Here is a 12,899-nt window from a genome sequence, read left to right on the forward strand (position 1 = left end):
CGGCCGCGCCGCGCCGCCGGGTCCGGGCCGCGGGGCCGGGGCGCCTGGGCCAGGGGTGCGCGTCGGGGCGCGGCCGGCGCGCCTTGGGCTCCTGGCCCTCGGATCGGCCGCGCGGCCCGGGGGCTGCTCCGCCTCCCGCGCTCCGGGGCGGCCGGGCTCGGCGCAGAGGCTCGGGGCGCCCGGGCCGCGCGCTCCCCGAAGGCGCCGGCCCCCTCCTCGCGAACCCCCTCCCCCCCCCCAGTGTCAGGCGCTCGGGCCCGGGAACCCGAGGCGCGCGGTGGGGGCCGGGGAGGGGGGCGGAGGGGGAGGGCTGGGGGTGGAGGGGAGCGAAAAGCGAAAGTTAGCGAAAAGTTGACGAAAGGGGAGAGCAACTTTTTCCTCCTCGCTCGCTCTCTCCCTCTCTCTCTCGGAGTGGCTCTCAGTCCTGGTCAAATCATATTCCGGGCTTTTGAAATAGTGGGCGCTAGAGCACCGCCTTTGGCGTCCGCCAGCTGGGCGCAGAGGAGGGAGACCCCGAGCCGGGGAGGGGGCGGAGGAGGGGGCGCGGGCCGGCGTCCACCCCGCTTCGCGGGCGCAGGGGCAGGGGTGGCGGCGGCAGGACAGCCTCGGCCACTTGGGGAGCAAAATGGAGACGTTTTCCTGGGCTTGGAAGTATGGTCGGGAAGTTTATTCCCTACTGGTGCCCCGCGCGGCGGCAGGCGCTCCTCCGTGACTCCGGCAGCCCGCTCGGGCAGCCCCCGCGCGGGTGCCTCCAGCGGGAGGGTCCCCACCCGGACGCCTTCCGACCCGCCGCTGCCGCCGCCCTCGGCCCCGCTCGGCCCCGCCTCGCCCCTCCTGCCCCTTGTCGCCCGCACAGCCTCGAGGCCCGGCGGGGACAGAACTGCCCCCGGCGAGGCTGCCCGGTCCCCGGTCTTACTTTCTCTTTCGCTCCGTCTCGGGCCGAGCCCCAAGCTCCGCGCGCCCAGCCCGCCGCCGGCCGGGTCCTCGCCGCCGGCCCGGTGCGCCCGCCGCCCGCCCCGCCACCGGCCGCCGCGCCTCGGGGCCACCCGCGCGCCCTCCGCGCTCCGACCGCCGGCGCCATCCGCCGAGAGGCCCGCGGGCCCGGGACCGTGGCCCGGGAAGAGGGCAGGTGGGAGCGGCGGCGCCTCGGGCAGACGAGCGCGGCTCTCGGAGCCTGGCCGAGGCCCGGCTGCAGCGAAGCGGCGAGCGCCGAGCGCGGAGCGGAAAGGAACCGGCGCCGCCCGTTCTCGCCGCCCCCTCCTCAGCGGGCCGCCCGCCCACCCACGGCAGGGGCGCCCTGCCGGCTCCCCTTGGGATCCCTGACTGACCACCAGGCCGTTCAGCTCCTCTTCGGCCTGACCCTGCCCGGCGGCGCCTCATCGCACCAGGGCTGAGCCCCTAAGCATGAACCTGGTGGGCCAGAAACTCCCCGACACTTTTCCGAAGAAGTTCTGCTTCCTTGGTTGGGTCGGCCTGGCTCCCCCGGACAGCGGCCCCTCGGTGGTGGGCCATGCATCCGCCGCCCAGCACCGGGGAAAAGCAGCTCCCCGCTTCTGCAGGACGCCCGTGGAATCCCCCGCGGCTGTGTGGGGCTCCTCCTTGAGGCACCCCTTCCCAGCCTGTCTCCTCTGCCCGATGCTCAGGGCCTCGGCCTCCTCCATCTCCCGTGACCTCTGGCCCCTCTTGGTGCGAACAAGGCCCCAGTGTTTTGTGGCTGGTGCGCCAGGGCTGTGGGCCCGCTACCTGTGTGCCCATGGGCCGCAGGGCGTGGGTGTTGGTGTGCATGTTTGGGTCTGTGTGTAAGCACAGCGGCTTCCTCAGAGTCTCGCTGCTGGGCTGCAAGCTGCCTGGGTCAGGATCTTGCTGGGGAAGGGCCTGAAGCTGGAACGAGAAGGTGGAAAGTGCCGCACTCTCCTGGGCCTTCGCTGCAAGCGAGAGGCAGCTCAGTGCCCCCAGCGCAGCCCCGGAAACAGCGGAGCGACCCACGCCCTGCAGGCCAGCCGTTTGGCCCTCAGCTCCCTCCCTGTCTGCTCCGCCCCGACAGGTGGGGAAGGTGGCCCGCTGGCTCTTCTCAGGACCTAAATGGGTGCTCGGCAACGGCGTCCTGCAGCCTTGTCCGAGGCCAGAAAACCAGACCCGAGGGTAGGGCAGATCACAGGTCTCCCTTTCCTGGGAGTCCTTGGTGAGAAAATGCCAAAGCTGAGCCAGTGTGTCAGGCCCAGAGCCCGCTGAGCCCACACTGAGCACGCCCTGGAAACCCCTCTCAGCGGGGACAGCTGCCCCCAGCCCTCTCCAAGAAGGTGGCCCCCCGGCAGGCACAGGCCACGCTGCCTGCCTGACACAGAGCACAGGATCCGCCGAGGAATTTCATTCCACTGGACAATATTTTAAGCAGATGTGGGCGTCCCTGGGGACCTGACTCCAGTACCTGAGTCTGAGGCAGCAGGGCAGCCCCAGGGCGGCCCAGAGAACCTCCCCCCTGTAAGCCACCTCCCGGCCAGGGTCAGGGGGCTGGAGGAAGAAGGAGAGGTCAGGGTTATAGTCCAGTATGCAGGGCTGGGCTGTGCCTGAAGCCATGTGTGGGGCCTGGAAGGACAACCTTGTCAGTGAGTGTCACCCCCTGAGTCAGAGTTTGAGGGCTGCCCCAGAGGGCGCATCTGGGACTGTAATTTCGTTTGTGTTTCCCTAGGACCCCAATCCCGGGGGTCTCCCTAGCTGGGCCTGCATGCTGACTGACTAGTAGCACCTTTGGGCCCACACTGGGGCTTTCAAGTCCAGCTTTCCAAGGGCAGAGGCCGCTGAGGTGCTCAGCACCTCCTCAGTGTGACCCTAGGGGGCTGGGGGCAGAGTGATGACAGGTAGGTCCCGGGTCCCCTCACACTGGCCAGGGCACTGTAGGCCTGCGAGGAATTGGGGCTGTCCCTGCCCTACATTTTCCAAAACAAAATGCCTAACAAAAGCTTTGTGTCTCTGCCACCGTTGTGAGCCAGGTGGGCAGGTGGGGAGGGGTCAACACCGCCAAGATGCCCTCCTGACCTCCTCATCACACAGCTGGGGGGCCCTGTGCAGGGGAGGATGTGCTCCCAGAGATGGCGTCCAGCCACGGCCCCCATTTGAGCCACCCCTGAGACCTGATCACCATGAACGTGGTCCACAGCTAGACAGGACATATTCCAGGCCTGGGGAGAGTGTCCTCAGGACAGATGCCACCTCACCCCTGGGGTGCAGGTGGGGGGCTGCTACCTCTGCTCCAGGGAGGACTTGTGTGTCTGGTGTGTGCGATCGAGCGTGATATGTACGAGGAAGGTGTGTGTGTGACAGGGTGTGGGGAGCCTGGCTGGAGCCTGAGCTCCTAGGCAGTTCCTTCTCCCCAGCCGAAAAACCAGCCCGGCTCCGGCTCTGCGGGGCCCTGCCCTTCTCCCGCCCGCCAGGGGACGTCTGCCCCTTCTACCATTTCTCGCCCTGCAGCCAGGACGGCAGCCTCTGCTCTGGACGCCCGGGAGGGCAGCAGTGCCAGGAAATGTCCGGCCAGGAGTCGAGCGTCTCACCCCGCTTCGGGCGAAAACGCCGCGGTGGAGGGGCGGGGTGCAGGGCTGGCGGCCAAGGCCAGGTGCCCTGCGGCAGCGCGCTGAGTGCCTGCAGGCTCTGGCTTCGCCATTGGCCCCGCGGGTGTGCCTGGGTGCCCAGGCCTGTGGGCGGGGGCGGATGCCAAGTCCTGTCCGTTGGGTGACCTCCGAGTGGGCTCCCAGGGGAAGGGCATGGGTTGTGCCCTAAGGCCTCTAACGCCGGACACCCGCCAGGCCACCTTGCACCTCCTGTCGGCCGCTGGTGCAGCAGGTGCGGGCTGGGCTGCCCGACCCTCTGGGCCCCCGTGGCTCCCAAAAACCCTGAGTTCCTCTTCTGGGCACAGCACGGGGCAGGGGACCTGGTCCCGCCGTTTCTGTTGGGAGGCCGGGCTCTGGCGGTGGGGCCAGCTGGAGGCTCCCCCCACTGGGCCCCTAGGGGGAGGCCGCCCGCTCGCAGGGCCGCTGTAGGCTCGATTAGCCCCCTGTTTTATTCAATTAGGAGGCAATTAGAGATCCTTGGGGGGCTGGGGCTGGTAATTAAGGTGATGTATAATTAGAGTTTCAACAAAAATTATCCAGGATTAAAAATCTTTTGAATAATTTCGTTTAAAAATTTTCAAATAGCGTTAAAGACAATTTATCAGGTTTTGAATCAAACCCGTGTAACAAGTCTTGGACGCTACGGCTCGAGTAGCGGGCGCGGGAGGACAACGGACAGCCCTAGTACTGTCCCCCTGCGGGAAGGGAACTTGGCGAAGAGACAGAGAAGCCGGGCCTTGCTGAGCGGTATAGCGGCGGTCGCGCGCGCGGACACGGGTTGCTCAGGGCTGCAGACGGTGCGGGCTGGCCCGGCCACGGGGCCTGGGGACCCCAGGCTGAGCCAACGTCGCTGCAGCCCCCTGTTCTCCGTGCACAAAGTCCCGGTAACTACCGCGCGACGCGAACGGCGCTGCCTGCCTTCTGCACAGGGCAGGCGGTTCGAGGGGGTGGCTGTCGCCCCTGGCACCCTCACCCCAGCCCGGCTGGCGGGAGCAGCGCCCTCCTCCTCCTCCTCCTCCTCCTCCTCCAGGGCCTCAATTGGCCCCGGGGGTCTCCGCCTCTCGGTTTCCTGGATGGAGAAGGGCGGGCTCCGCGCTCCCAACTCCCGACTCTTGACCCTGACCCAGACTCTGCGGGCGGCAGGCCCATGTCCCCATCGCAGTCGCTTTGCGGATCTGGGCACAGAGAGTCCACAGAGCGCTCCAGAGCCTGGGTCAAAGTCAGGGTGGTGTGGGGAGGGGGGAGGATGGTGAGGGGGGAAACCGAAGCGCAGGGTGGAGGTCGGACTTTGCAGGATCAACCCTGCCTCATTCCAGGGTGTGCATCCCCGGGCCCAGCCTCGGCCAAGGTGGCCCGCTGGCCCCGTGCATTCACCCCACGCACCTGCCTACCAAGAGGTCCGAATGGGCTGCCGCCCCTGTCCCTGTCCCTGCCTGAGCCTCCAGGAGACAGGAGCGGGTCCAGGATCCCATAAAGGCACACTTGGTCCCCTTACTAGGCATGACCCCACTCCCCTTCATTGACCTTGAAGAGGGAATTTGGCCTCTCGGGCACCACTCTTCGGGGTAAAAAAAAATCCCAAACACAGAGAGGTCAAGTAGCCCATTCAAGGTCACACAGCAAGTTAGGCATGAAACTGAATGCCACTTAAGTAAAGCTCCTCAAGCTTTCTTATTTCACACACCCTAACCCTGCCCCCTTCCTTAGGGCACTGCACGCTGTAGTTAATTCCATAGGATTTTCTTTTTTTATGTGTCAAGGTTTAAGCATTTTCCCAAGGACAGTGCTTAGCTTGTAACAGGTCTGGTTTTTAAAAGCAAGTAAGACATCAGTCCCCATACAGCTTGTGAATGTAACCGGCTAACTGTGTCCTCAGCCTCCTCCAGACTGGGTGTTCTTTGCTGGGCTCTGGACTCTCCTGCTGCTTGTCTTCCCCAGGCCGGGTAGAACGCTTTGCCCTGGGCTTTTCCAGCCCCAGCCCATAGCTCTGTGACCCCTCTTCCAAGGGCAGGTGCAGGGTGGCAGAAGTGTTGACCAGGGTCACCCTCATCTGCATCCCCCCCCCCCGCCCCCTGCCATGTACTGCCTTTTGCCTGAGCAAAGGCAGGAGGTGTAGTGCCCGCCTGCCTGCTCACCCTCCTGCCGCCACCCCAAATCTGGAGGGAAATAGCCCCCGCCCCTCCCCCCAGGCAATCAGGGAGAGGTGGAGCCCCTGCTGTGTGGACCTGAGCCACGGGCGGAAGGAGCCCCGAGGCTGCAGTTGCAGGTCCAGCCCTGAATCCGCCGCTGTTCCTTAATCCTGGGCACCTCACAGGCTCCGCCAGGGCTGTGGTACTCCCTTTAGGCTGGCCAGTGCTCCTGAGCTCTTGTGGGCCCCAGGGCCATGGGGAGGGTCTCTTCCTGCCCTATCTCTCTCTCTCTCTCTCTCTCTCTCTCTCGGTTTCTGCCATCAAATCCTTGGCTGGCCCGGCCGGCCGGCCTCTCCCGAGACTCAGGAACAATGCCCTGGAGCTCCCAGAGAGCGGTGCCTCGGCTCCGAGATACATATTTGTTTAATAGTTAACATTCTGTGCAAAAAAGGAGGGAAGTCAGATTCTGGTGAAGGCTTTGCTTATTTTATATCCACTATAACTATTTCTGTCCATGAAAATTGGCTTAATTATATCAATGGAATGTTTCTTTTTCAATTCTGTATGCAATTAGTCCATCTTGCTGGCTGCAATTTATTTTAATAAAAAAATAAACCAGTGGTGTGTTCAGTTCCTCGTCCCCTGGGGACAAATGCGATTGGTGTGTTTAATTTCATTAACTACAATGCGGCCTACTGGAAAAATGTATAAAATCAGCTTTATACAGCTTAAACACTGGCATTTGAAACAAATCATTATTGCATTAGCTGTCACACTGGTAATTCTAGAATCTAAGGAAAAAAATATATTATGGCTGTTTTTATAACCCTTTGCAAATGCACTGTTAAAATAATTTATAATCATTTTAAAACATGGCTGGGTCCTGGTGAATATTTTACCTCCTCTAAATCAGGCTCTGAATTATCCCATGCCCATTTTACATACTGATGCCTGTGCCATTTCCAACCCCAAACAAATATGCATCTTTCAGGGTGAAGACTGTGGACCCTGTCCTTAAGCAAACGTGATAACGTAGGGTCACCTTTTCATTCTGGTCTGACCCTGGTCTCGGTCTCCAAGGGGAATATTTGGTGTAGCGTTAGACTCTTCTGAAATGTGCCTGGGGCCGGAGGGGGGCTGGAGGTGGGCCCAGAGGTTGGTGCCACAGAGCCTTCCCCTCCACCACACCCCCGCCCGCCAGGTGGTGGGCGGAGGGATCCAGAAGCAGACCGGCCTTTAGGGCTTCACTGGTGTGGGAGCAAAAACATCCCAGGGCCCGTGTTCCCCGCTCAAACTTGGGGAAGTGAGGAACAGTGAGCGTTTGCTCTGCTCACCCCCGAAACCCTGCTCAGGAAGGGAGAGAACCCGTGACCCTCACACACTTGCTTTCTGAACCCGGCGGGAGGGTTCTCGGCAAAATTCCCCAGACTCACGCTGCTTTTCGGTGACAGCACACTTCCGGGAAGGGTGTGTGCCTCCGTGTAGGGTCTGCGCTCTCCGCGGGAGTCCGAGCCCAGCCTGCCTCTTCAGGTGAGGCAGGTGACGGCAGGTGCTTGCTCCTCCCTCCCTCCCGGGGCCATGTGCTCACACAGACCTGGGAGCAGGGTGCTGGGAGAAGCCCGGGGCTCCTTGGATGGCTCCTGGCTCTTGCGTGCACTTTGAGGTGACCTGAAGCCCCTGCTGAGTGGGCGCTGGCTCTTCCCAGTGTGGAGGTGGACAGGGAGGGCGCCTGGCTGCTAATGGGCAGACGCTGGGGCTCAGCTTGGCCTTGGGCTTCTTCCAGAATGTTTGTCCCCTCCCACCCCCAGGTAGCTCCACAGGGCGTTAAGAGGAAGAGGAGGCTGCAGTCAGCTTGGTTTGAGCTGGGGATGGGGCTGCTGCAGATTGAGGGTTTCCCAGGTCCAGCAGTGGATTCTTAGGGGGCTCCAGGAGATGTACTTGGGCACTTCTGGCCGTACTGAGGGCTAACCCCTCACCCTGCCCCTTGGTCTCCCAACTCACCCAGGTGGGTTTTCGTAGGTTTGATCTTCTCCTGCAACACATTTATATTCTCTAATGGATTCCAATGTGGGTGATGGTGGGGCATCGAGGGGGACATGAGCACCATGTCCTTAGGTCTGAAGGCCCTACCTGCTCCTCGGGAGTGTGGCCGGCGGGGCTGGGTCTCTCCAGACCTCTGACTCCATATGTCCGGGGTGGGGTCTCAGGCCCATGGTTTCCTTTCCGTTCCACGTGCTGCCGAGTTGAGAAATAACTGGCTTTGTCTACTTTCCTACTTTAGAGAGAATAACAAAGCCGAATGTTTAGTACAGATACCAAGTCCCAGCCCTGGGTGCTGCTCTCGAGGCCTCCCGTGGGACGGGCCTCTCCCTGGCCCCAGAACCCCAGCACCCTCCTCACTCCGGCTCCTGGTGCGTGTGCCCCGCTCCTGGATCCCGCGTCCCACCTTTGCCGCCCGCGTCGCCCCCCACGTGCTGCCACCAGATCGGCTCCTCTCACCGCCTCTCGCCTGCCTGCTCGCCCTCCCACCACCACCCCAAATACCCGTGTGCATCTGCATCTTACTCGCCCCCCCAGCTTCCAGCAGGCATAACTGCATGGAAGGTTCTGGAAGGGTCCAGCATGGTGTTTGCTGGGGTCCAGGGGCCAGGTGGAGGTGAGGCAGAATTCCCACTCCACTTAGACAGGCAGTGAGTTTGGGATTTATCCCCTTGGTCTGCTTGGGGAAATGCTGTGCTGGTCCTCAGCTTCCCTGGGCTCATCTGGGGAGGGGTGGGGGCAGAGGGAGGGTGTGCAGGCCTGCAGGTGTGCGCCTGCCCGCCCAAGGGTATGGCCCCCGGTGCGTGGCGCTGCTCTGCGTACCCAGCTGCACCTGCCGTGAAGCCCTCCGGCTTAGCCAGTCCGCCCTGCTCCGGCAAAGGGCTCCCGTGGATTCTTGCCACACAGCTCAGTCATGGAGTAAAACACGCACACAGGAGCCTTAGCTCGTGGTTTTATTTTCAAACCGAGAAGCACGGGTGCCCGGGTCTGATTTGGCCCCTCTGACGTGCAGCCAGATGCTAGCCGGCGCCGAGCCCAGCCACTCCCTCCTGCTGCCTCCCCGTCACTTCTCCATCCTTCTGTCCATCTCGGGGGTTTCAACGGCTCTTGGCATCTGCCAGCTCTTCTCTCCTCGGAGGCCCCCCAGCTCCTGAGGGGGTCAGGGTCTTCTGTTTGTTTTGGGGGCTCTGTGCCATCTGTCCGTTCCTTCCTGCCCCTGGAGTGGAGCATGCTGTCCTTGGGCCTACTGTGTGCAGGGCTCTGAGATGTACCTGAGGGCCCCCCACGGCTGCCCGGCTGCGGGCCGGCCCCCCAGAGACAGGCGTGGTGACGTCACCAGGCTCTGGGCAGCTTGAGGAGTCTGGGGGCCACAGGTCCTTGCCCTGGGGCCTGGGCTTCCGTGTCCAAGCTGTTTGGGGAAAAAGCCAGATCGGACCAACAAGCCACCCCCAACCTCATCGCTTCTGGGGGCAACCCCCTCTCGGGCATCCTGGCCTTGTGTCTCTGCTTGTGGGGTGGCTGGACCGCCAGTGAGTGGGTCTATTTCAAATTAGAAAGACGAGAGGGAGGGATGCTCGGGGAGAGGAGCTTTGCCCGTTTGTCTGCCTCTGTGAGTCTCTGTGTTTTAATTCAGTGGCTCACTTGAAATGTGTCTGCGTCTCTGGCACCTAGGGTAGGCCGGGCATCTCCGATGCTTCGGCACGGGGATAAAATGCCTGGGTCAGCGCATGGTGAATGGGGACTCACTATGGCCGGGAACTCTTTCCTGTGACACAGTTTAATCCTCATATCTATATTCAGAAGCTGGCAGTCAATATTATGCCGAAATATGGATTTACATAATAGACTCCCATTGCTCCTTCTGGTTGCGTCTCCAAGGGAAAGGGGCATGCATTTAAAGGCGCTCAGACATTTGTATCTGCTCAATGGGCTGTAACAGCCTCTTCAGAGAGGCCGGGCCACATCGGTCCATAAAACACTTAAACAAAGACCGGAAATTATGCTCACCGGAGGAGCCCAAACGGTGGCCACGGGAGAGCCCGGCAGGCCCTGGGCAAGCGCGGGGTGTCGACCCTCGTGCGCCCCCCGCGCCTCCTCCCTCCTGCTGCAGAGTCTCTGGCACCCCTGGCACCCCTTCGGCAGGTCAGGCGAAGGTCCCGACTTGGGCCATTCCCCAGCATCCCTGTTTTTGCCGGGCAGCCCAGCTTCTCCCTCGGTCCCGGGGAAGCGACATGCTCAGGTCTTTACTGGGCTGGGAATCGGTGTCTCCGGCTTGTGCTGACCCGACGACAATTTCCGGCCGCCCCGGTTCAACAGTGTCTGTTGGTCACCCCTGCTGGCACAGCACCCCCGCCCCCAACCCCGAGCACGTGGGTGTCATCAGGGTCAAATCCCGAGTGGTCCTGGGCATGTTTCTGGGGCTTCGGTGAGGAGAAGGGCACCAAGCTGCCAGAAGGCCCCGTGTTCCTTTTGGAGGGGAGCTTATGAGAACGTCTATAACGTCAGTTTGTACAGAGCTGCTTTGGGCCGTAGCACCCAGCACAGGGCACCGTGTGCCCACCAGGCTGGGCCAGCGTCCTCTGGGCTGCCACCTGCTCATTCCAAGATGCTTCCCTGGGGGATCTGGCCTCCCCTGCAAACTTCTCCCAGCTCTTCTTCCTGGGAAAGCCAGTGCATTCTTGAGGCGCCTGAAAACCGGGGGGGGGGGGTGCATTTCTGTGGGCCCCTGGCACAGCCCCTCCATCCGGTCTGTGTGGGAGATGGTGTCAGGGTGTGCAGACCCGTCCCTGCGCGTGCATCTGTGCACCTGTGTGCAAGCATGGGGCTGATGTCTCCATGAGACTTCTCCTCAGGTGGGGCTTTTTGCTGTACCGTCCCGGCCCGCTTGGGTTTTGCACAGAGCGCCCCACGCTGCTCGGTTCTCTGCGGTGTCTGGGACTGTGGCTGGAGGCCGCGGGGCTGCAGGGCCGGGAGCCATCTGCAGCTGGTTGTTGTGGGAGAAGGCAACGGAGAAGTTCAAAGGTGGAGAGCAGGCAATCTGCACGCACTTCCCTGCACGTTTATGAGCCCCCGGAAGAAACAAAGAGGAGAGGGAGCTGTTCGGATAATCCTGGGCCCTAGCGCTCACATTGAGAAAAATTAGGGCCTCTTGAAAAATTACAGAATTATGCCGCAGTGTCAGGTTCCAAGATAATGATGTGTCTGTGTGCGAAAATATTAAATTGCAATAACACGCCTGTGAGTACCTCTCTGAATAGGGTATTCAGTTCCCAGCTCGGGCTGAGCGTGCAGCTAGTGACTGACAGAATACAAATGGTACCGTAAAACGTGGGGGGCTGCAGCCGGACTCCGTCTTTGCGATCGGGTTCTCCATCTCGGCCCGTCCAGCCATTCTTTGCTTTAATGAAACAGCCCGACGACGTGGCTAATTATTTATTTATCACGTTAGCAGGAGGAAACGCTGTCGGAGACAGATCGATTTTTCCCTGGAAGTGATTTGACGTTACTTTAGAAATAAGACCACTGAGCTGTGTTGGGTGCTGTCCTCAGAGCTCCCGAAGTTCATTTGGCGACCGTGCCGGCAGCCCATGCTTTCTTGCACACACGGGCCGGTGCCCGGCGCGGACTGTGCACCTGGGCGAGGCCGGCGCCCTTTCCCACCAGGAGGACTTATCGCGGATTTCTGTTCGGAGGGTGCGTTCGATGTCTTCTTCCGGGCCGATGAAATCTGAGCAGCAACAAGTCCACTGGGGACGAGGGGAGACTTTGCGTATCTGCACTGAGCCCGGAGACGTGGCGTCTCCGATTATGAGCCAGTGAGGTGGGGGCCTCCCGTCCCGCCTCGGGGAGCTCTCAGCTGTGGCCAGGGAGCAGGGCGTGTGCGTGTGTGAGCGTGTGACGGGCAATGGTGCGGTTGGTGGCTGCACATTCGCTGCCAAACAAAAGGACTACACAGGCCGCTGGAAAGCCAGTCCTCAGAAGCCCTGAGGGCAGAGCGCTGGCCCAAGAGGGGCTCGCGTTTCCCAGCTGGGAGTCAGAACCGCAGAGCAGAGCGGCCCCCCGTGTCTTAACTCTCTCTCCATCGAAGGTGTTAATCTTACTTTCCAAAGGTTAGATAAAGCCGCTCAAAGCTGTTTGTTATTGAATCTCATCTGCTAATTATGGTGGCGGACTTGGTCCAAGGCCTGTGCCGGCCACCCCGCCCGGCCCCCACGGCTGGCAGCCCGCACAGGGGTCCTTCTCTGTTGTAACCCAAGTGCTCCCTTGCCGGGGTTTTAGGTTGCCTCCCGATGCTGACAGACTCCCCTCATTTGAGGGGAGGGGCCGTGGCCACAACGGGGAGAAGCCCAGCGCTGCGGCAGGGTCCCGTCTGCCCCTGGAGGCCCCTCCTTGACCCACAGACTCCGCCTGGCACCGTGCAGGGGAGGGCTGGGGCCGGGGCCAGGAGGAATGCAACCGTGCCTTTTCTGACAAAGAACCCCCGACTCTTTATCCACTGGGCCCTAGAATAATCCTTGGCCTCCTGTGCAGGGCCTGTGGCTGTTGAGGGGGTGGGGGGCAGGGAGCAGGGGACTGGGCCACAGGCAGCTCCGGGAGGCCGGCAGTGGGCTCTGCGGGACATTGGGACCTCTGGGCCAGAAGTGAACCTCCTGGGAAACCATGCTCGTGACTCTGGTCCCCATCACCGGGTGGTGAACACCAGCAAAGGAGTACAGTCTGTTCACCGGGCACCCGGGAAGGGCACCTGGGGGCCACGATGACTTCTCCCCTCCAAGCCCCTGACACTCACTGAATCTGTAAAAGCAAAACCAAGCTGAGCCCTCTCCTCCCCGCCAGGCCCAGAGGCAGAGGCCCTCAGACCTTGGGCCAGCAGGCAGGGGCGAGGGCGATGGATGGTGAATGCCCCTGTGAGCATCACCCTTGGGGCCCTCGGGTGGGATGCCTGTCCGGCTAGTTCCCGAGGCTCCTCAGATCAGAGGGCCACCAGCCCCAGGCCTCAGGGTTGGCGCTTGGGTCTTCACTTCCAGGATTCCAAATGGGAGAAATGGCTCCATCATCTTGGCTCACCTTGGACTCAGCAAAGGAACTCGATGGGCCACCTGCTGCCCCCAGGGTGGGAGGCTGT

General features: G+C 61.9%; 1 protein-coding gene across 6 annotated transcripts in view; it reads left to right on the plus strand.

Annotated features, from left to right (window-relative positions):
* Positions 1 to 12,899, plus strand: part of PRDM16 (PR/SET domain 16) — a 312,932-nt gene that overhangs the window by 664 nt on the left and 299,369 nt on the right. The gene's annotated exons all lie outside the window — the stretch shown is intronic.

This window comes from Zalophus californianus, chromosome 4 (assembly GCF_009762305.2).
Source record: "Zalophus californianus isolate mZalCal1 chromosome 4, mZalCal1.pri.v2, whole genome shotgun sequence".
NCBI classification, from domain to species: domain Eukaryota; kingdom Metazoa; phylum Chordata; class Mammalia; order Carnivora; family Otariidae; genus Zalophus; species Zalophus californianus.